The 22,520-nt window shown below is 44.5% G+C and overlaps 1 protein-coding gene across 1 annotated transcript in view; it reads left to right on the forward strand.

Annotated features, from left to right (window-relative positions):
- Positions 1-8,566: 8,566 nt before the first annotated feature.
- The window catches only part of KCNJ1 (potassium channel, inwardly rectifying subfamily J, member 1), a 22,386-nt gene continuing 8,432 nt past the window's right edge, over positions 8,567-22,520 (forward strand). Inside the window, exon 1 of the mRNA XM_014961061.1 lies at positions 8,567-8,586. The gene's annotated coding sequence lies outside the window, so the exon portion shown is untranslated. The remainder of the gene's footprint in view (positions 8,587-22,520) is intronic.

Here is a 22,520-nt window from a genome sequence, read left to right on the forward strand (position 1 = left end):
AAAATCAACAGCAACTTTCATGAGTACAACAGGAGACTGTCAGCCCATTCCATTGCCCTTAGAAACACGGACAGTCACAACCCAGCTCTGCTCTTACCAGGGGTAAAGGGTCAGCTCTGGCTTTTCCAGAGGACAAACTCAGCTCCTGAACCCAGCTTTCCCCACAGAGGTATTGCCTGAATTTCATGAGGCCGGGCTCCACGGGGCTGTGAACTGAACTCGTACAACAATCAGCAATAACCCTTTTCCCAGCTCAAGAACAGAACAAAGAGCATAATACATGTCAAGAGGATGCACTGATTTCTGCGCTACCCTGTCCTATGTCTCTGCTGCCTCTGGGGCTGCATTCCAGCTCTTGGGAAATAACTAAACAAACAATCCCTCCACACAACTTGCTCACTTCCCCACTCTGCCTAACACCGTGGGCTCCATCCAACCCATTAGCTGCAAAGGGAATTCAACAGAGCTCTAATTCTTTCAAGCGATACGCTCTCAGCTTTCTTCACGACTCCCGTGAGAGATCAGTGCCTGACTTCAGTGGGTCAGGATATCAAACCAAGGCTTTCTACCTTGCTTTGCCTTTCTCTGCCTCGGTTACCATCTGTGAAAAATAGGATGATGACTGCTTGCTGTATCTTTCTCTCCCTCCCCTGCATTCCGAAAGAGAGGGTGAATTTCATTTATTAATGCTGATAGAGTCCGTGGAGACTTGCAGATAAAAAGGCTCGATGTGAAGCAGAATATAATGTTCTCCTTCGCAGAAAGCTTATGCTTTACTATTTCTTTTCAAAGCACCTACTGACATTGCTAGGCAACTGGGACATTGTCCAAAATAAAACCACTAATAAGCATCAAAGAAACAAAGCCTGAGTCTAAGAGTCTATAAAATGCAGCTGAGGGCTGTCAGGTAAACAGACAAGGGATGGAAAGAATTCCTAAACCTGGAAGGAAGAGAAGGCTAAAAGGGCCAGTTGACCCAAAAAATAACATTAGAGATGCATCCCAAAGGGGACAAAACCACCATCTTCAAGGTCCTGCCTCAGAGGACACCTGAGGCATGGTATTACTTGGGAGCTTTTGAAGAGCAGCAAGATCAGCTTGCTGGATTGTCAAGGGACCTTAAAGAATGGCAGCACAAGGGATGGTCACTGCTGTGCAAAGAATAATGTAGAGCTATGTCTGTATGGAACTCTTGATGTCTTCATCTGCCAAGTGCAAAGGCTGGAAAAACTGAGGCACGCACAACAGACTTACCTAAAGACCGTATCTGTTTCTCCAGAACCCTGTTCTCTCTTTCTCCAGAATTAAAGTTCATGTTCTATTCTCCAGAAACTGAAACAACAGACTTACCTAAAGACCATATCTGTTTCTCCAGAACTAAAGTTCATGTTCTATTCTCCAGAAACTGAATTTTGCTGGTCATATTTAACACGGCCCCAGAAAGACAACTGCAATGAGCACAATATACCCTAATCTGCTATAGCTGCTCCCTGGCAGCCAGGGGACAGTCCCCATGGTGGTGTCCCTGGCTGTGCAGTGTGTGCCACCCCACTCCTTATCAAGTGCTCAGTTTGCTCAGGCAAGCAAGACATCACGTGCTCCAGAAAAAGCCTTTGGCTAGACAAGCCTGGATCCAACAGCCTCAGGGGCTCTCCAAGGTTGATGTAGGGACAACCTCTTGAGACCAGCATTTTAGAAACACCTCACGCCCTTGAGAACAACTTACCTTTCCATAAATACCTTTTCAGAGCCTAGAGAAGCACGTTTCTTTGGAAAACAATGAGAGGGGAAACACACAGAGGATGATACAAAGTGTGGTCCCATGTCAAGGCTTCATACCATTTGGTCAATTGCCTTGTTAGACACCAGCATGTACCTGAGACATCAGTGCTGCTGGTTGTTCCACCACATCAATAAATATTATCACTGAGTTGCAGCAGTTACCACTTTTAATACCATCAAATATATAACAGAGGGATGAGAGCCCTAATGTCTAATGCAGAAGCCTGATGCTACTTGACAAACCTAAATGATGATCTAGAAATAAAACTTCAACTAGTGTAACTGGTGACACCAGCTGTTCAATGACTTTAAACGCTTTGCCACAGTGTTTTAAACTTCTTATTTCCTAGCTTGAAGTACGAAAAAAGATTTCAGACACCCCTGAGTCAGTCGATGTCATTGTTCAGAGCAATCACTGACTTTGTAGCGTCACACACTTGTATTTTCATCACAGAAATGCCACAGGGGTGAGGTGGCAATGACACAGCTGCCAACGTAAGAATAGGGTTCTTTCTATCGATGCAACCCTTATCTTTTCCTCTGTGTGCTCAGCTTAACTTTTAAAATGTTAAAGTGACTGGAAAAAGGGAAGTGACTCATGACTTCGCCCCCCTGGCCGGGCTCTGCAGGGGTGGGGACAGAGGGCTGCTCAGCACTGCTGCTTGCTCATAGATCAGCCCCATGTCCCATCCATCCCCCAGCAGTGAAACAGCCTCCTGATGGTCACCCAGCCACTACAACCAGGAAGGAAAGGAGTCCCTTTGTCACAGGCCACCCATGCCCTACATTTTCAGGACTTCTCTGGCACCAACCTCCTCTGCCAAGCAGCTGAGTTACAAGTAAATACAAGTAATGAGCTTTACTCCTTCCAGTGAGAAGTTGGCACGATTTCCTCCATGAACAGTTTCATAAACCCCATTTCCCCAGGTGGCATTGCCAGCAGAGGTGTTCTACCCTGCGGGCTTGCCAGGGGCTGGGAGGATTCTAGGCTTCAGGAGGTCTTTATTTCAGCTATGCTCTTCTAGCATGTCAACTTAAATCCTTGTCTTGCTAAATTCCTGTCACTGATTCGCTAAGCTTTCTGAAAATTCACAGAAAAAGTGAGTGTGTGAATGTGTCTAAGAGACACCAAACAACTTGTCAGTGGGCAGCCAGGTTTCTCTCTCGTGCTATGGAGTCACAAGAACTGATTTCCCCTCTCCCAAGTCCCACTCTGCGAAGAAGAGAGAATATAATATGAGGTTTCTGCTGCTGTTCAACCACTGACTGTGGCTTCAAGGAGTTAAATATCACAGGTCTCTGCCTTTCTGGATTTCCACGTACAAGCCAGCACTACAGCCAGCTTTGTTCCTGAATTTAAATAGCCTATGCATTTAAATTTGTCATTACAGGTAGCAGAGGAGGCCAAGGGCTCCAACTGCCTGCTGTCTAAGAACAAGAAAGGCTGAAGTGATTAGGAACCTTTCACTTTCATTAGTAGCAATGCTGGAAAGGATGAGGGGTATAATCAGCTTCATCTTTTAGGCTATTTTTCCATTTCAGACACTTTCTATCCTGGAGATTTACACTTTCCTCAAGCTTATTTGCATGCTGGCCCTCGTGGCTATTTGTTTAAAGAAGGATGTCACCGACACTCCCTGCCCAGGAGGAGCAAAACCCAATTCTCATATTTCTCTCTCAGCTCTGATGGGGCTTGTTCCCAGAGAAGAAAGTTTTAGGAATGAATCACAACTGTACATATATATCAGAGTGAATATTCACTCTCCTGCTCCTGCCGTACTCGCTGCCACGCTACGGTCTGGAACATCCCCGGCATTTTACTCATGCAAAATGTGACATATCTGGAAGGACAGAATCATCTCTCCTGGGACCGTCTAGAACATCCCCGGCATTTGACTCATGCAAAATGTGACATATCTGGAAGGACAGAATCATCTCTCCTGGGACTCGGAATAAAATGGTAATGGATTTCAGATCCCTCCCCGTGGTAAGCAGAAAGTAAATAAGCACTGGGAGGCTGCCAGCCGAGCTGCACCGAGGTTAATGAATAAACAACCGCCTGCAGAACTGACTCGCCTCCTCTGCTGAAAATATGTATCTTTGATTACATCTTAGGGGGACCTCCTCTTCTATAAATAATCCTTCCAAAAGATAAAGGCATGAAATCTTTCTTCCTTTGACAAAACGGAGATTATCACCATTTATAAAGAGAACCTGCTATTAGGCAAACAGGCTTCTCAAAGAGGACCTGCTTTTTATAGCAAATGTTGACTTTGTTGTGGAAAACAGAACACTGAAAAAGAAGGAAAAATTGCAAATATAGCAAGGACATTCCGAAAATGGTAGCTCAGTCACACCTTGTTTTTCCCACTTTATGGGAGATGCTCTCAAAGCACACATTTCCAGGAAAACAAGGGAGCCAGCTGGGAAAAGGGGAGGTCGCTGTGAATGGGGAGAGCGGCTGGCACATCGACGTCGCTTCTGAAAATGGGATTTAATTGCTTGGTTATGGAGGCATTTTTGGAAACATTAACGCAGGTGAATAAAATAATCAGTTTAACAAACACAAAAGGCTAGATTTCCGAGAGTGTCTTGGGTGATTTTGAAGGTCCAACATGAGAGACAATAGAGAGATGTCATTTTGCGGTGTAATTTGTGGGAATCTCTGCCATTCACAGGGTCTCAGACAGAGCACCCAGGAGTCATTTGTCACTTGTGAAAATCTAGGTCATTTACTCCCCTCCTCCTGCTCTGCTTTTTTTGTGTGTGCCAAATATAGAAACAATTTTCTGGCTTCAGACTGAATAAAGTTGTTAATTACACTCTTTCCTAAAAACCTGCAATAGAAATTCACTTGGGGAGCTTCTGAAAGCTGTGGAAAGCTATTCTTTTTTATAATATTCTTTTGACATGTCTTAGAGGAAAAAGGAAGAAAGCCCATTTGCTTTTAATTTCTCAGTTTTGAGGATAATATTTAACAGAAGTAAATCCCTTTAAGGGCTCAACTATGCTCTTTGAAGCTAGTGGAAAAAAATCCCATTGAGTTTCATTGCAGGAGAACTAGCTTGCTGCTTTGAAAAATGATGTGAAACAATCCACAGTACGTTGTGTGATGCAAGAAAATTAATTTGTGCCATCGTGAAATGCCAATAGGTGAAAAGGACAGGATTCCTGCACGTACCAGGCACAGTATAAAAATAACCAGATTATTTCAGAGTAAACTACATCGATTTGCTGCTGGTAAAAGTATCTGGGGCAATTCCTGGTGCTATAGAAGCCTGTATGTGTTGGTATCACTAAGAGTGTACCTGCCTCACAGGAATGTTGAGAAGTGTAACTGATGGATTAACATGCTTTGGAGATGAAAAGTGCTGCTTGAGTATTATCAATTGTATTATTAATGACAGAACTGTTAAAACAACGGGCTGGTTAATAACAGAGCTTAATTCCTTACATCAGTGCTTTTTGTCTTCAGAACACTTTGGGGCAAGCGCGTGCGTCACTGAGTCACATAGTTCCTGGTGGCTTCGACTGTGTGAACAGATTCTGGCTCTGCCCAAGCATTAAATAACATTTTTTAAACGTGCAAATCCTCTTCACAACCTCCTCTAAGCCTCAGAGGATCCTGCCCAAGGGATGACCTCCACCTGTCCCTGGAAGGTGGCCAGAAGCATTGGGTTCTTATTGCTGTAAAACCAAGGGAGGAGCAGCTTCCAGTCTGGGGATTTTAATGGTGAGGGTAGAACTCATTTTTTTGGAGAGGCCTCCAAAAGATAGGGATATAAACTACTCCAGCCATCTAAGTCCTCTCTTTACTGACGGAGAAGGATGGGAACCTCCACAAGGCAGTGCATCCTTAGGTGCATCTCTTAGAGTCAGAAGAAATGCCTTCTGAACATGAGAGGGAACCAGAAGAATTGGCTTCATCAGACACCTAATATTTGTGTGTCTCTAGGTCAGTGGGATGATTCCAGATTTACCTCACTCGATCCCTTATTGACAGGATGCAAAGACTCTGCCAAAAGACTGAAAAATACAAGAGATGCAGTACTGAGGGATATGGTGTAGTGGAGGAAATACAAGAGATGCACATTTCTTTAAGCTCCAAGACGACAGCGATGCAGAGAGAGTATCAGCAATGAGTTAACTCCTGCAATCAGTCCTCTGCAAAGAGTTCAGGAGGACTCTGAGGTTCAAGCTCCAAGACGACGGCGATGCAGAGAGAGTAAAAGCAATGAGTTAACTCCTGCAATCAGTCCTCTGCAAAGAGTTCAGGAGGACTCTGAGGTTCAGCTCAAGTTGAGGAAGGGAAATCTAAGCAGGAATTTGGGCAAGGGTATACATGTCTGATATAGTGCAGAGCAAGTGAACTGCAAAGGGATCTGCAGAATATGGGAGGTATCAAGAGGCACCTGGTCCTTTCCAACCCCACTCTCCCCACACAAAGACAAGGCTTGACCCTCACAAGTAGTCAAGACACTGTCCTGGTGGGATGGGACAAGAGACGCAGGATTGGTGACAGTAACATCAGCTTCTTCAGATAATATTCCACTACTTTCCCTGACTTTGGCAGCTCCACACGTCTGCTGGGGTTTTCATCCATCCAGCAGCCATTCCTCTGCCTTTCACATACCGTATATAACCCCAGCCACAATGTTAATGAGCCATTGCATATAGATGAGCTGGCAACCAGTCGGAGCTGACACAGCCACGCATAAAAGCCAAAGAGGGCCTTGGGCTCTCCTCCTTTGATACAGAAGCTGTTGGACCAAAGGACTGTGGAAACTGCATGGTCTCAGGGACACGAAGCCGGGAAGCTTTTCTCCCACCTCCCTTCCAGTCACCTTTGCTGCCTGAGACACGAGGTAAGAGGCTCAGTGCCACGCCGTTTTCTCCATAGTTGGGTGGTGGAGCACTGGAACAGGTTGCCCAGGGAGGTGGTTGAGGCCCCATCCCTGGAGATATTCAAGGAGAGGCTCGACGAGGCCCTGGGCAACCTGGTCTAGTTGGGGGTGTCCCTGCTGACTGCGGGGAGGTCGGACTAGATGACCTTTGGAGGTCCCTTCCAGCCTGGACAACTCTATGATTCTATGACTGAGAAAATCCATGATATTTCCATACAGACTGTCCCCTTCTGTTTCCTGGGACAAAATTGTCACCTAATGATTACTGCAAAGGAACCAGAGAGTCCTTTTTCATGGCATAGGCTATTTGGATTCTGCGTGCTCCCTGGCTTACCTTTCCTTGGGCAACCCTCTGGATAGTTCTCAACTTCAGCTTCTGCTCCTACAAGATGGGCTACCAAGGCTTAAGGACAGTCAGTCTCACAGCACTAACGTGCACACAGCAGAATTCCCCATCATCAGATGCACCGAGATGCTCAGAGGCGACAGTAACAAGTTTCTCAAAACTACCGTTAAAAAAAGTAACCACCCTTAAATTATCTCCCATTTTGGGCACGCCAACACGCAGCGCGCGGTTCACTTCCCTAATCTCACAGTCGATTACTTTTCTCAACCCATATAAACATCAGCAGGGAAAAAGCAAAATCTGCATATGTGTTAGCAATAAATTTAAAAATCAGGGCATACCACTTAAGGGTTGACTTGACAGAAAATGGTAATTAAAAGTGTTCCAGCTGACAGTAGTGCCCCTTTAATGAATTATTAGCAATGTTCTCCGAGAACATTTGATGAAAGACACCATAAGAGTTCTTACTTAAACAAACCAATTTTCTGCATGATGCGACTTCACTGCACAAGAGGGGGAGAATCTCCATTATTGAATCAAATTAGGAAAATAACAAAGCAATGGTTTGGATGATGAGGAAGTACCGTGTGCCCCGTCTGCACTGATTGTCTCCGTTTCCTGTAGTACAGCCTGGTGCCATAGGTGCTTGTCTAATAACTACCACTATTTTCTTCAACTCCGTTAGGCTCTCAGGCTGAAAAGCAGGAGGCCAGCAGCTGGGGGTGGTAGATGAGAACTTGGAAACACAGCCCTGTTGAGAGGGAGCAACGTGTGGATCGGGGAAGGAGGAGGGCAAAGGGCACTAATTCCTAATCATGGATTTGTGCTTGGATGTGAAGAGGACGGGGGCTGGGGGCGGCGAGACAAGTGGTGGACAGAGGCTCTCATGCCTCATTTCCCCTCTCTCGGGTCCCTCGCTGGTTTTTCCAGCTCCATCCAGATCTGCTGTTTGTCCTTGACTGTTTCAGGAGAAATGTAACAAAGAGCAGCTCTTGGGAATTCACGTTTCTTTGCAGAAGTTCTGTGGAGCCACCCCTTGTAGCTGGTAAGCAGCGATATGCTGGGGTAACTGGGTGGCTCTTGAAGGGGAGGTGGTCACAGTGAAAGCACTTCCCAGCCATGGAGTTGAGAGCATCCTGCAGCTGGAAGCTACTCTTGCCTTTCAGTTGCAACCAGCAGCTCACCTTAGCACTCGGTAATTAAGGGGCATCGTTAAGTCTCTGGATTGCAGTGGGATTTAGGGAGTTTGACACGGGAATGTAGATTTACCTTCCAAGACAATTTGCTATGCAAGTGCCTGTTGTCTATTCCCTTGGCAGCAGAACCCACCATAAGATGTCCCAGCACTATATACCTGGGGCTTTATTTCTTATCCATCAAACAGGACTGCAGCTCAGCCTGCAGAAAAGGAGCTTTACAGTTAAGATTCAGAGGTTTTTTGTTAGCCCACCCTGAATATCTTCACAAGTCTTTTCCATGGAACAGGTACCTTGGACCACATTCAGGCTGCGGCAGCTGATACGTTTGCACAGTCCATACTGAGTGCTCACAGAGGTAAGATGGTTTTATTTGTTTCTTGATTTCACAGCAGAGGGGTTTGACAGGTGAACATGCTTTCTCTGCAGTATTCCAGGATAAATGTGCGTTTCTTGATTTCACAGCAGAGGGTTTGACACGTGAACACGCTTTCTCTGCAGTATTCCAGGATAAATGTGAAGTAATCTAAGTTGGCTCATGCTTTAAAATAAACTCTCTCAACTACCTTTGGTGCTATGGGGAGAAATGTGCACAGAGTAACCACAGAACAGGTATTAAACTGCAAGATATTGTTGGAAGTCATAGGAATTTCTGTCCCAAAGAGTAAAACAAGCAGTTATACAAGTGACACTTGCATGATAGATACAGATACTACAGTCTGAATGGCCACCCTGTATCTGAATGTTTGCTAATAGCAAGAGATAAGACCAGGAAGTTGATGTCTCTTCTTTTATTCATTTAAAGTTTGGAAATTATGTCTACTCTTGTCACCCCAGTTGCTCACGCAACCTGGTGGGGGGCAGGTGAGATAAGATGCTGCAAAGAAAGACTCTTTCAGTCCTCTATACACCCTGACTCTAGTGTTTCGCTTAAATTAGCTGCCTGGGCTTTTCTAGCACTGAGGGGTAAAGTGAGGTGAGAGTAAATCCTTTACACCACTTTACCAGGACTCAGGAAATCTCAGATCACATCCTGAGGTCTGCTACGTAATGGCATTCTGCATGAACTAGAGCAAACGATACAAGATTTTAAAAAGCTTGTTAATACCTGAAATAAGAGCCTCACTATTGGAAGAACTTAGTCCCACGTTCAATTTAGGCACTTAAAGGAGCAGAAACTTAACTAAAAATAGGAGGTTTTGGTACCTAGAGCTGCTTGTGTAACTGGAGACACAGTTGTGAGGAGTAATGGGATGGAAGCAATTCCCCTTTGGATACCAGTTTCTGATGAATCTGAGGCAGCTGAGCTGCTCACACGGGCACTTCAATAACATCCCTCAGGTTGGTGGAATCAATCGACCCCATAGAAAATAATTCCATCAAGACTTAAGCTCCTAAATAAACAGGAAAAAGGCAAGATGCCTGTGCAGGTTAAGCTGTATTTTCTACTGGAAAGGAGACGGTAGGCTATTTGTGAGGAGTATCTAAGAATGCAGCATTTCTCTCACTTTTCTGTCTGGTTTTGTCTGGAATATGAGGACCTCCTGCAGGAAAAGCATTAGATACTCAACAATAAGAGGCAAAAAGAGCCACCGGGCACTTGGTGATAGTGTAATTTAAGTACAAAGACTTACACAGTGTGGGAACTCATCATAAATCTAAACTTAAGACTTTCATTTGCAAAAGTATCTGCAAATCAGCTTAATATTTGTCTGTCTCAAAAAGCCATCATGTATTCCCCTCTGTCTCACGCCTCGCTGAGAATATTGAGATATTATGCACATGGAAGCTTTTCTTCTTCTTAGATAATAAACAAGTTTCTGCCAAGATAGCGATTGGGCATCTCTCATTTATATTCTCCTAAAATCTGAGCTCCATTAAATCTCTGACCACAGCAAGGTGTAGCCCACAGCTACACGTTAAAGAGGTCCTAAAGCTGTTTGCAATAATTGAATTTATCCCCACAACACCCTGGTTTTGCTTCCATCTTATGCATAGATGGGGAAACAGATACAAAGGGGAGAACACTTGTCCCATAGTCCCCCCAAAAAAAGAATATGAAAAGCCAGGAACTGAGCTCAGACATTTAGACTCTCTGGGAAATGCTTTACACTTGACTATTCATCATAGGTCCTGCAGCCCAAAACCTTCTTATTAGGGCAGATTAGTTTGTTTATGGGTTGAGGCACAAAATACTCACAAAGTTTACTCTTTGCTGCAAAACAGCAAGGAAGAGACTGCGCTGAATACTGGTCTCTGACCTTGGTAATAAGTTGATTTAATTGGATTTGATTTTTCAAATGTAACATCTCAAGTGAGCCATAAACTCTGGAATTAGCATATCACATCTCGACGCAGGAGAGATTTTAAAGTAGCATAAGGAGATGAAGTCCATGCCCAATGAATTTCAAATTACACTGAGGATGAACTCAGCCATATGCGTGTCAAGCTAAAATTGTGCAGGATCTGAGTGCATCAAGCAGCAAAGTTATTAATGACTTACATTTGCTATTAAGAATGCAAAGTAGCTATTTTGTGCCCAGTTTGTTCATACGTCTCTTCACATCAATGACCCATGTGATGGGTCAATAATTCACTCACTGCATACTGAAAGCCAAGAATGTCTTGCAAGTCAATTACACTTATATAAATAATTAGGAACAGAAAAGTAACTGAAGGAGTGGAATAGAAAAGGGCCCTGCTGATGAAATACTGCACACCCCAGGGGCAGCAGACCACGTTCCTCTCTTTAGATTTGCAGCTGGCATTCTCCAACACCTTCACAGGGCATCGTGCACGCCCCTGAGAGCAGAAACTAGCCTTAAAAGGGGCAGTTTTGAGTTTTGGTCTTTCAGGGAATAATCAGGTGCCCATCTAACTAAAAGCTATTTGCTTCCTGCGGGAGACGTGAAAAAAAAATAAAATAGGACATTAGGCAAATAGCTGCCTAGTGAGATTTGATCCTCAAGATTTGCTCCTGAAATTTGTTTAGCTTTCATGGCATTCAGTTGTAATAAATCACAGGAATGTTTTAACCAATCTACCAGGTATGAGCAGCCTGTAAATCAGCCGGACAGAATTTGTTTCATCAGACCTTGTATGAAAGAGCATCAAATGCCTTTAATTCCTCTGACTTCAGCTGGAAAACTCCCAAAACAAGTTTGTTTTTTTTTACAACCCATGTCTTGTGACCACAACCTGACTTTAAAAGCCCTGGCAGGGGCCGCAGGCCATGCAATACATCCCTGTAAAAGGCACTGGAATGATGGCTGTTACCCATGTCGTGATGCAGCAGCCAAGGAGAGCTGAGGGAAGGAAGTTATGGAGATGAGACCAGGACAAGATGTATCTAGACAGCTTGGCTGAACGTCACAGAAATCAGGCTTCGGGAACCAGAGGTAGGACAAAAAAAATCTGTCAATCAGAGCCTGCAGCACTGCCAGCACTTGCAACTGGAGAGATGTAAGATGAAGTCTTCCAGGCTGCTGGTGTCTGAGACTCCTGCTGTTGAACCTCAACTGATTAAACACACAGCACCAGCCAGCAAGTGCCAATCTACCTTGCAGCTGCTAGTGACAGATTTGCAGGCCCAGAGAGCAGAAAAAGCTGCATGGACATCAACAGGCAGCAGATGATGTGCTTCAATATAAGCTCAGCATGTCAGATGGACAGACACATAAAAGGACCTTCTGCAGGAGAGAGCCTAAGTTACCCAAAGCAGTCCAAGAAAATGTGCATCCGTTCAGGAATGCAGTGAGTCCTTTCCCCTTTTAACAATTCTATGAGTATTACAGCAATCAGGGTGGTTCTTTATACTGCTGAGATAAAAGCAAATTCAAGAAAATTAAGTCCAAAATGCCTGTTAATGAAGAGCAAGTCTGGAACGAGACTCCTTTCAACTCATCTGCTGGAAAACTTCTGAGTGGCAGAGAGGACACAGTCGTTTAGAGAGACCTGACACGTGCTCACTGTTAAGATTCCTCTCTGATACTCGGTACAGAAATTCAAGAAACAAGGACGACTCGATTGCCAAGCAATGCCAAATCACAGCAACCTACAGAGAACCAGCAAACAGAGAGAAGTAGCAAAAGAACTAATAGTAGAAAAGACCTCTATGAGCTATACCTGTGGGATCCACTGGTGAGAGTACTAGTTATTAGAGGATGAGAGGTGCTAAGTATTAAGCAGGGAAAAAGTGCCACATAACATGCCTTTAATCTCTGGAACTGAGACACAAAGATGGAAAACTACTTTACACACAGTTCGGTGATACAAACTACCCAAGGAGAGAGCTACAGGTGTACACACACCTTCATCTTGAGAGAAAGCCTTCCTCACTTGGTTCTTTCTTTATCTTAAGAAATAAAGTATGAAAGAACTGCTTCCTATATGGAAAAAATAGAATACTTTGTATTTATAGCACACCATTGCTCCTGAAAGATCTCGAAATACTTTACAAGTGACAGCTGTGCTGGGGGATCATTTCAGTTGCTGTTGAAGGCACATTAACAGGACAGGGCAGTCCAAACGGTGATTTGTAATAAAATAAAACTCTACACCATAAAAAACCATTATCAACATTAAAATATCCTCCCAGTCACACGTAGGGTAGTGGAATTCTTTTTATTTCCTTTGCAGACAGGGGGCATGAGTTAGAAATGAGTCCAACTTTCTCCTCTTCACATCCTTAACCGTTCCAGGTGAAGCCACAGGCTTCTACTGCTGCAGAACGTGGCCACCATTTATCATGGCACCTGGAACATCTCCAGTTCTTTTCCCTCACAATCCCACTATCTGAGAAACGCTGGGGTTTCCAGTGGGAACGTGGCAAAGCAAGGATTCAAACCTGGCTTATCAAGACCACCACGATAGGACTATCTACGCTGCTATGGTTGGCTTGTTGGCCACAAACCAGCCCAGCACAGTGGGTTTTTTGCCTGTTTAGAAATTGAAGTCTCCTTGATAACCACAAAAGACTGGGATTCTGAAGTCACAGCCCAGCTGGAGGCAGGGACTGCAGTAGGACAGTGCTCTCAACACCTCGGGAAGACATTCCCCTGGTGCTGACTGGGACAACCACCCACTGCACTGTCCTTCCCCGGGGCTATCAGCAGGTGAATGACCACAGCAGAGCAATGCTACCACAGAGCACAATTCATACCACGAGTTACACACGAGCTAAGTACAGCCTGTATCATAAAACCACAGTGGCAGAATTCCAAGGAACATCTCCTACTGCAGTAGCAGCCGGTTGGGTGCTCGTTGGCCTCTCCCTCCTCTTCCTCAGGCTCACCCAGAGCCTGAGGAATGTTACAGACCTGACAAACAGCTCATCAAGCCCCATCTCTGAGGCTGGCTGTGTACAACCACACAGCAGGGCCAGCGAGGCTGTAACACTGTTCTGAGCCTTCTCTTACCCCATCTCTCCTCTGGAGCTGCAACTGGAAATTCACTGAATTTTAGAGTTGGAAGGGACCATAGAGATCATCTAGTCCAACTCCCCTGCTGAAGCAGGACCACCCAGAGCTTGTCAGAGCATGTTACTCAGGAGCATCCAGGTGGGGCTCGAAAATCTCCAAGGAAGGGGACTCCACACCCTCCCTGGGCAGCCTGTTCCAGGGCTCTGTCACCCTCACCGTGAAGAAGTTTCTCCTCATATTTGAGTGGAACCTCTTCTGTTCCAACTTGTGCCCGTTGCCCCTCGTCCTCTCACTGGGAACCACTGAAAAGAGTCTGGCTCCCTCCTCCTTCAACCCTCCCTTGAGGGTTCCCTGGGATGTGAACTACCACCAGAAGACTTGACATCACAGCCACGTTTGCTCTCTTGCCTCTTTCCCTTTAGCACGACGCAGAGTGCAGCGAGAGCAACTTCACCTTTTTCTTTGTGCACTGAGTAAGCAAGAACCTTTTCCCAACCACACCAAAAGCTGTTGCAACAACCCCAAGTATTTTCTATCATCATCATCCCCACGCCCAGAGCTGGGTCCTTTTCAGGGTGATCCGAAGTTGCCATCGGTTTAAATTTGCTGACGCTTTGGGAAAAAAAAAAAAAAGTGTACAAAAATGGAAGTTTTTATAGGACAAGGTAATCTGAGGTACCTCGAGATTAGATGCAGGGTCAGAACTGTCAGAGTGTGGGTTTGCTGCAGGCGATGGCTGTATTCTGGCTGTGTCACCCGAGTCAGCTGCCTCTCAGCCTTTTCCGCAGCCCCGTGCCGGCGCCTGGGACTTGACATTGCCAACCTGCAGAAACAAACTGGGAGTTAATGATTCAACCCCTTAAGTGCTTCAGCAGAGAACAACAAGATGGGAGCAGGCGAATTGGCTCACATGACTCTGCCCCATTTTCCCCTGTGACTTTTACAGCGGGTGTTTATGCAGAATTGCCCCCCCAGCCCACGTCTTACTGTGGGGGAGGTCTTTGGCTATAGTCAGCTTCTGCTCCCAGTCATGCAGGTGAGAACTTACTACAATTCTGGCAAAAGAGAGGAAAAGCAACTAGAAAAGAACCTGCCCTTCTCCTTTAGAAAGTTTCGACAAACCCCAAAATGTTTTATCATCGAGACTTCCCAGTAAATCAAAAATAATTCTGTTAAAGTAGAATACAAAACCAGCATAACGATATTGGTTAATTAAATCCCTAATTTTTTTTCTCTTGCAACCACAACACCACATCAACAAACCCCAAAATGTTTTATCGTCAAGACTTCCCAGTAAATCAAAAATAATTCTCTTAAAGTAGCATACAAAACCAGCCTAACACTGTTGGTGAATTAAATCCCTAATTTTTTTCTCTTGCAACCACAACACCACATCACATACAAGCTCACTGCAATGAGAATTATTTTGGTGTTTTGTTGGTTTTTTTTTTTTTCAACCAAAGAAAGAATCCCAAAATGTATCATTTGCTTGAGAAATAATTTCTCCCAGAGAGCCACTTCATACTGAAAATTTAATATTTTCAGTGGAAACCGAATTGTCTGAAAATAGAAATAGTTCTGTTGGGAAAGCCTGCTGCATAGTGAGGACAGCTCAGCTCCCAGCTCTCCTATCCAGAGGCAGGAGCCCGGCGTGATTGCCTGCCTGAGGGTGAAGCACATCATCTGCTGCTGGGGAATTCTCTGTCGCAGAGGAAGGTGCTATGGGAGATACAGTCTAGCCGTGGAATTTGTCTGGCACTGCAAAAATATCAAATAATGAAGTTTTCCTGAGTGCTGGCAGAAGTTTCTGCAGGGACAGAGGTATTTCTCAAGCCCCGTGTTTCTGGGGAGCAGCAGGAAGGGAGTGACTGTGGGCCAGGACCAGCCTCTTGCCTCCGTCACACACAGGGCAGGACAAAATGCTCCTTCTATAAATTTAGCAAAGCCTTAACGGTGTTTGTTCATATGAGACGTATCATTTGCTCTCCTGTCAGCTGAAGTCTTGGATTAATTTTATGTGCAGGACTAATTACAGTATTATTAATACTAACAATGACAGCAATGGCATTATTGCTGTAAATGCTTTATTTATGCACCTGAATTAAGCATTTTAAACTTTGAGGACCCCAAACACTCCCGAGCTTTCAGAAAACACGATTTGCTTGAGTCTCCAGTGCTGCAGTGCCCGTTCTTTCACTTATTCATTTGCCTGTGTTCTCATGAATGAATTATATCTTCAAGCTTGCTTTGTGAGGGGAAGCTGCACCCGATCTTCGCAAACCACAGCACAGTGTGAGCAACATTCCTGGGAGGAATCAGCTACTGAAGCCTTACTGGAAGTGTGATTCCATGCCCTCAATGACACAAGGGCTGCCCAGCAGCAGAACACATCAAGTAGCAAACTCTACAAAACTTATACGAAGCATAAAGAGAAGGGAGACCCAATTCTTGGGCAGAGGTAACCAGCAGCTCCTGGAGAGTCCATACATCCCATACATGTCAGAGCATCCCTGTTTCTTTCCCTTAAAAAACATAGAATCATAGAATGGTTTCAACCACAGCACAGTGTGAGCAACATTCCTGGGTGCAATCAGCTACTGAAGCCTTACTGGAAGTGTGATTCCATGCCCTCAATGACACAAGGGCTGCCCAGCAGCAGAACACATCAACTAGCAAACTCTACAAAACTTATACGAAGCATAAAGAGAAGGGAGACCCAATTCTTGGGCAGAGGTAACCAGCAGCTCCTGGAGAGTCCATACATCCCATACATGTCAGAGCATCCCTGTTTCTTTCCCTTAAAAAACATAGAATCATAGAATGGTTTGGGTTGGAAAGGACCTCAAAGATCATCTAGTTCCAACCCCCCTGCCATGGGCAGGGACACCTCCCACTAGAGCAGGTTGCTCAAGGCCACAAATCAGGGCTTGAGGAAGCAAAGGAGGGGGTGGGACATGTCCTTGTTATATCACTGTCAGGGGGACTGAAACAATCCTGGTTCACCCAATTTAAAAGACAGAAGGATGAAACTTAGGCAATTAACAGGAATTCTTCATTAGGCACTCCCATAAAGCTGGCTAGGTCACACCTATGTGTTTACAGGTATCTGTAATAATAGAAATTAGAAATATCTGCTCAAGAAATTTCATATTCACAGTGGATACCACAGTTAATGCACATCCCACAGGTACCACTTTGCCTCTCCTGCTGACAAATGGCCATCACTGCAATGGAAAAGAGCAGCTCTGACATCTCACAGTAATTCTGCTCAGCAGGAGAGAGGGCAAGGCAGGAGACAAGACCCTTTGGTCTATCCACCGATTCCAGTTGGACTTTTGGTTGGCAACATGTAGTCACTTGGACTGAAGCAGTGACCAGACTCCCAGATTAGCATCCTGAGCCCGATGGAAGGATCCTTTTTCCAGATGGAACTGACATTTCAGTCAGCTCTTAGGAGGCCTAGCTGCTGTGTTCAGAGCTATCAGGAATAAAAACTTAATGATGGCATCACCAGGCCCAAGAAGAAAGCTGCCTGTTTCTTCTCACCAGCAGGTCCAATCCCTTTGCCAACGCATCCATCAAAAAGATACTGTGGGCATAAAGGATGGTGTAAATCAGATTCTTTTTAGACATACCCCAGGGTTAAGTGGCTGCTTTAGGTGAGCTTATGTTCTTGTTATACTTACAATTGATTCTGTAGAGGGCCCACTCTATTTGGCAGTCCTTAATTCTGATATAATTGTGATTTAAGCAGGGAGACAAGATGCTGCAGTTGCCATCCCATCACAACAGGCACGTTCCTGCTCTACCCAGGGCAGCCATTGAAGGGCAGATGAGTTTTATTCTGCAAAGGTCTCAGTAGTAAAGCCACCAGCAGATAATACACCATGAGACTAAGTGTTATAGTTTGCTTTTCTAATAAAAAAGGATTTCATGAGGCATTAGGAATTGGATATTTCACATACTTTGTTCAGAGAAAGTTGGACAAAAAGAAAAACACAGAAAGGACTGAAAGAAGATCTGAGTTTTGAAAAGACCTGAACAGGACTGAAAAAATATAATCCTTTAACTCAGTATCCCCCTTTCTTCTACCTAAGCTTCTTAGAACTTCATCTGAATCCCTAACAAAGATGTATTTCTAACAAAAGCTGCGGGTTCAATGGGCTGCTTTTCATTTATGCTGCCTGCCCCTAATGATTTGGTTCTGCCAACTTTGCTCCTACATCCATTGCTGCCAGGGAAGAAACACTTGTGAAGCCAGGGATATCAGAACTTCAGTGAAATAGCAGGTGACAGAACTTTGTTCTTATCAAACGTTAAACACCTTCCCCTTCCTGATCTCCTCAAGTGCCACACGTGGCTGAGATTAAAGCCATTTCCCTGGATTAACGTGCTCCGCACTCAGCGTTGCACAAAGGACTTACCCAAAGAACAATTAAAGCGCCTGGTCATTATCCCCCACATTCAAAATTTTTCAAAACACAACAATGGAAAGCAAGTAAGAGCAAAGAGGACCCCTCAGATGCATTTCTGGGTCAGCAGAGGAGCTCCAGCTGGTACGTAGCCATCAGGACCTCTAATGATTTTTGTTACCTACTTGCAGGAACGCAGGGAAAGAAAAAAGGTAGAAATGTATCTTTTAAGAACTAACTTTCTGGGTATTTATAAACATTCTGGGAAGAGGGACTGAGAGGTTAGTTTTGAAAAATCAGGAATTTGAGAACAGAAATCTGAGACTTTACTCTGGTGACCACTGTGAAATATGAGACTGGAACAGGGAGGTGGAAAGCCCGTGTTTTCGCAGCTAACCTTGACGTGCCATCTTTATTCATGGAGCAGTTTTATTGGCAAAAGCCCCACTGTTTAAGATCCCAAGCAGCTCAGTGCACCCTCCATAAACATATTATGCCTGGGGACAGCAGCACCTTTGCTACCTCCCGCAGCAGGGAATTTCACACACAAGACAGCCAGCGATGCCGTGTTTATTTGTGCCCAACAGGAAACACGCCCTGGTAAATATTAGCTAAGAGATACTTGGGTTACCTTCACTGACTTGAGCTGAAAGGATTTTAATTGCTGCCCTGTAGAACTGGCTTCACATCATCTCCTCCAGACAGACTGGGATATGCTCCTACCAGGAGGGAATTTTTCTCCCGGAGAAGCAAATCAATGCACTTCAGTTGCGCGTGGGAGCAAGAGAGATTTGTTGAAGGGAGAATTCCTTTGTCATCCTGCCTGAAGGAGGGTGTAATTCTTCAGCCTCTTTGATCTACTTGGGGGTAGCTTAAGCAGGGCTTGTAAAACAGCCTCTGAAGCGGGCACGTGAGATTTAAAGAGGCAGGAAGAGAAGGGTGAAGTTGGGGATCTATTTTCAAGGTTCCAGTCTGATGGCCACGCTGATTAGCTCTCTCTCCTCTCTGCTGTGATTATCGCCTGTTGAACTGGATGTCCAGACCCTTGGTCAAATTTCCAAAGATTTCTGATGAAGGCTGAATCAGACCTAACAAAATTGCAGTAACAACTTATCACAACCCCTAGATGAGAAGATGGGCAGGTTAGAAACCAGAATTCTTCTTCAGATTTCTCCCCTTCATGTCTATCCACCAGGACAAGGAGCAACTCTGCTGTAGCTCACCTCTGCCAAAGGTACACACATGCAGATTATGATGGACATCCCATTATTATAATTAATACAGTGCATCCCAGCATTTCACACACTGTCTATTCCAGTAATGACAACCAATATTCACATTATTGCAGAAAAGGACACAATGAATGCCAATGATAGCTGAAGTCGCACATTTTTGCACAATAAACAGGGGTGTTAGAAGTTAAATACTGGATTCAACTTCTATAGCTTTAATACTATTCAACTTCTTTGAATAGTGTTGCATAGGAATATTTTGGATTTGTTCAAACTATGCATTAACATGAAGATATTAATAGCGCATCAGGAAAATAAAACTTGAGGAATTTTTAGAAAGTGACCTCATTCCCCCCTTTCTTGGATAAATGCTTAAAGTATAACCTTTGTCAGCTGCATTTGCAACCAATAAATTCAACAGCAAAAGTTTTAAACGGTGAAAAGCTACATAACAACAAAAGTGACTTTCATTTTTTTTCATCCTAATTTTTCATCCAGCAGAGGAGAAAGGTGATTTCAGTCTAAATGCAGAAAGCAAGCAACTGTATGAGACAGAAAAAATTATTCTCAGAGCTATTGATAGAAACAAGGACATCAAATCATGGCATTTACCTGTGGCTTTACAAAATGTAATTAATTTTTGCTTAGACTCCATCATTGACAATTTAATATTTTCCCTTTCCTACTAGTCATAGAATCGCAGAATAATATGGGGTTGGAAGGGACCTCTGGAGATCATTTAGTCTCATAACAGGCATGGTCACCCAGAGCAGGAACGTGTCCAGGTGGGGTTTGAATGTCTCCAGAGAAGGAGACTCCACCACCTCCCTGGGCAGCCTCTGCCAGGGCTCTGCCACCCTCACAGCAAAGAAGGTCCTCTTTGTGTTCAGGTGGAACTTTTTATCTTCAAGTTTGTGCCCATTTCCTCTTGTCCTGTCCCTGGGCACCACTGAAAAAAGCCTGGCCCCATCCTCCTGACACCCACCCTTGAAGTATTTATAGGCATTGATCAGACCCACTCAGGATGTCCCCTGGCCCTTTGCAGAGCAGAGGTGCAGAATGTGCTAGTGCCTGCTCTTTGCACTGTGGTTTCCAAAAAGATGTGTCAGCCTCTGGGTAGTTTGAGGTGCTCAGCCCATGTAGGGTTAAAACATATCTGAGACTTTACTCTGGTGACCACTGTGAAATATGAGACTGGAACAGGGAGGTGGAAAGCCCGTGTTTTCGCAGCTAACCTTGACGTGCCATCTTTATTCATGGAGCAGTTTTATTGGCAAAAGCCCCACTGTTTAAGATCCCAAGCAGCTCAGTGCACCCTCCATAAACATATTATGCCTGGGGACAGCAGCACCTTTGCTACCTCCCGCAGCAGGGAATTTCACACACAAGACAGCCGGCGATGCCGTGTTTATTTGTGCCCAACAGGAAACACGCCCTGGTAAATATTAGCTAAGAGATACTTGGGTTACCTTCACTGACTTGAGCTGAAAGGATTTTAATTGCTGCCCTGTAGAACTGGCTTCACATCATCTCCTCCAGACAGACTGGGATATGCTCCTACCAGGAGGGAATTTTTCTCCCGGAGAAGCAAATCAATGCACTTCAGTTGTGCGTGGGAGCAAGAGAGATTTGTTGAAGGGAGAATTCCTTTGTCATCCTGCCTGAAGGAGGGTGTAATTCTTCAGCCTCTTTGATCTACTTGGGGGTAGCTTAAGCAGGGCTTGTAAAACAGCCTCTGAAGCGGGCACGTGAGATTTAAAGAGGCAGGAAGAGAAGGGTGAAGTTGGGGATCTATTTTCAAGGTTCCAGTCTGATGGCCACGCTGATTAGCTCTCTCTCCTCTCTGCTGTGATTATCGCCTGTTGAACTGGATGTCCAGACCCTTGGTCAAATTTCCAAAGATTTCTGATGAAGGCTGAATCAGACCTAACAAAATTGCAGTAACAACTTATCACAACCCCTAGATGAGAAGATGGGCAGGTTAGAAACCAGAATTCTTCTTCAGATTTCTCCCCTTCATGTCTATCCACCAGGACAAGGAGCAACTCTGCTGTAGCTCACCTCTGCCAAAGGTACACACATGCAGATTATGATGGACATCCCATTATTATAATTAATACAGTGCATCCCAGCATTTCACACACTGTCTATTCCAGTAATGACAACCAATATTCACATTATTGCAGAAAAGGACACAATGAATGCCAATGATAGCTGAAGTCGCACATTTTTGCACAATAAACAGGGGTGTTAGAAGTTAAATACTGGATTCAACTTCTATAGCTTTAATACTATTCAACTTCTTTGAATAGTGTTGCATAGGAATATTTTGGATTTGTTCAAACTATGCATTAACATGAAGATATTAATAGCGCATCAGGAAAATAAAACTTGAGGAATTTTTAGAAAGTGACCTCATTCCCCCCTTTCTTGGTTAAATGCTTAAAGTTTAACCTTTGTCAGCTGCATTTGCAACCAATAAATTCAACAGCAAAAGTTTTAAACGGTGAAAAGCTACATAACAACAAAAGTGACTTTCATTTTTTTTCATCCTAATTTTTCATCCAGCAGAGGAGAAAGGTGATTTCAGTCTAAATGCAGAAAGCAAGCAACTGTATGAGACAGAAAAATTTATTCTCAGGGCTATTGATAGAAACAAGGACATCAAATCATGGCATTTACCTGTGGCTTTACAAAATGTAATTAATTTTTGCTTAGACTCCATCATTGACAATTTAATATTTTCCCTTTCCTACTAGTCATAGAATCGCAGAATAATATGGGGTTGGAAGGGACCTCTGGAGATCATTTAGTCTCATAACAGGCATGGTCACCCAGAGCAGGAACGTGTCCAGGTGGGGTTTGAATGTCTCCAGAGAAGGAGACTCCACCACCTCCCTGGGCAGCCTCTGCCAGGGCTCTGCCACCCTCACAGCAAAGAAGGTCCTCTTTGTGTTCAGGTGGAACTTTTTATCTTCAAGTTTGTGCCCGTTCCCTCTTGTCCTGTCCCTGGGCACCACTGAAAAACGACTGGCCCCATCCTCCTGACACCCATCCTTTAACTATTTATAGGTGTTGATCAGATCCCCCCTCAGCCTTCTCTTCTCCAGACTAAAAAGACCCAAGTCCTCAGCCTTTCCTCAGCAGAGAGATGCTCCAGGCCCCTCATCATCTTTGTAGCCTCTGCTGTCCCCTCTCCAGCAGTTCCCTGTCCTTCTGGAACTGGGG

The sequence above is a fragment of the Calidris pugnax genome, unplaced genomic scaffold, assembly GCF_001431845.1.
Source record: "Calidris pugnax isolate Ruff unplaced genomic scaffold, ASM143184v1 scaffold269, whole genome shotgun sequence".
In the NCBI taxonomy this organism is placed as follows: Eukaryota; Metazoa; Chordata; class Aves; order Charadriiformes; family Scolopacidae; genus Calidris; species Calidris pugnax.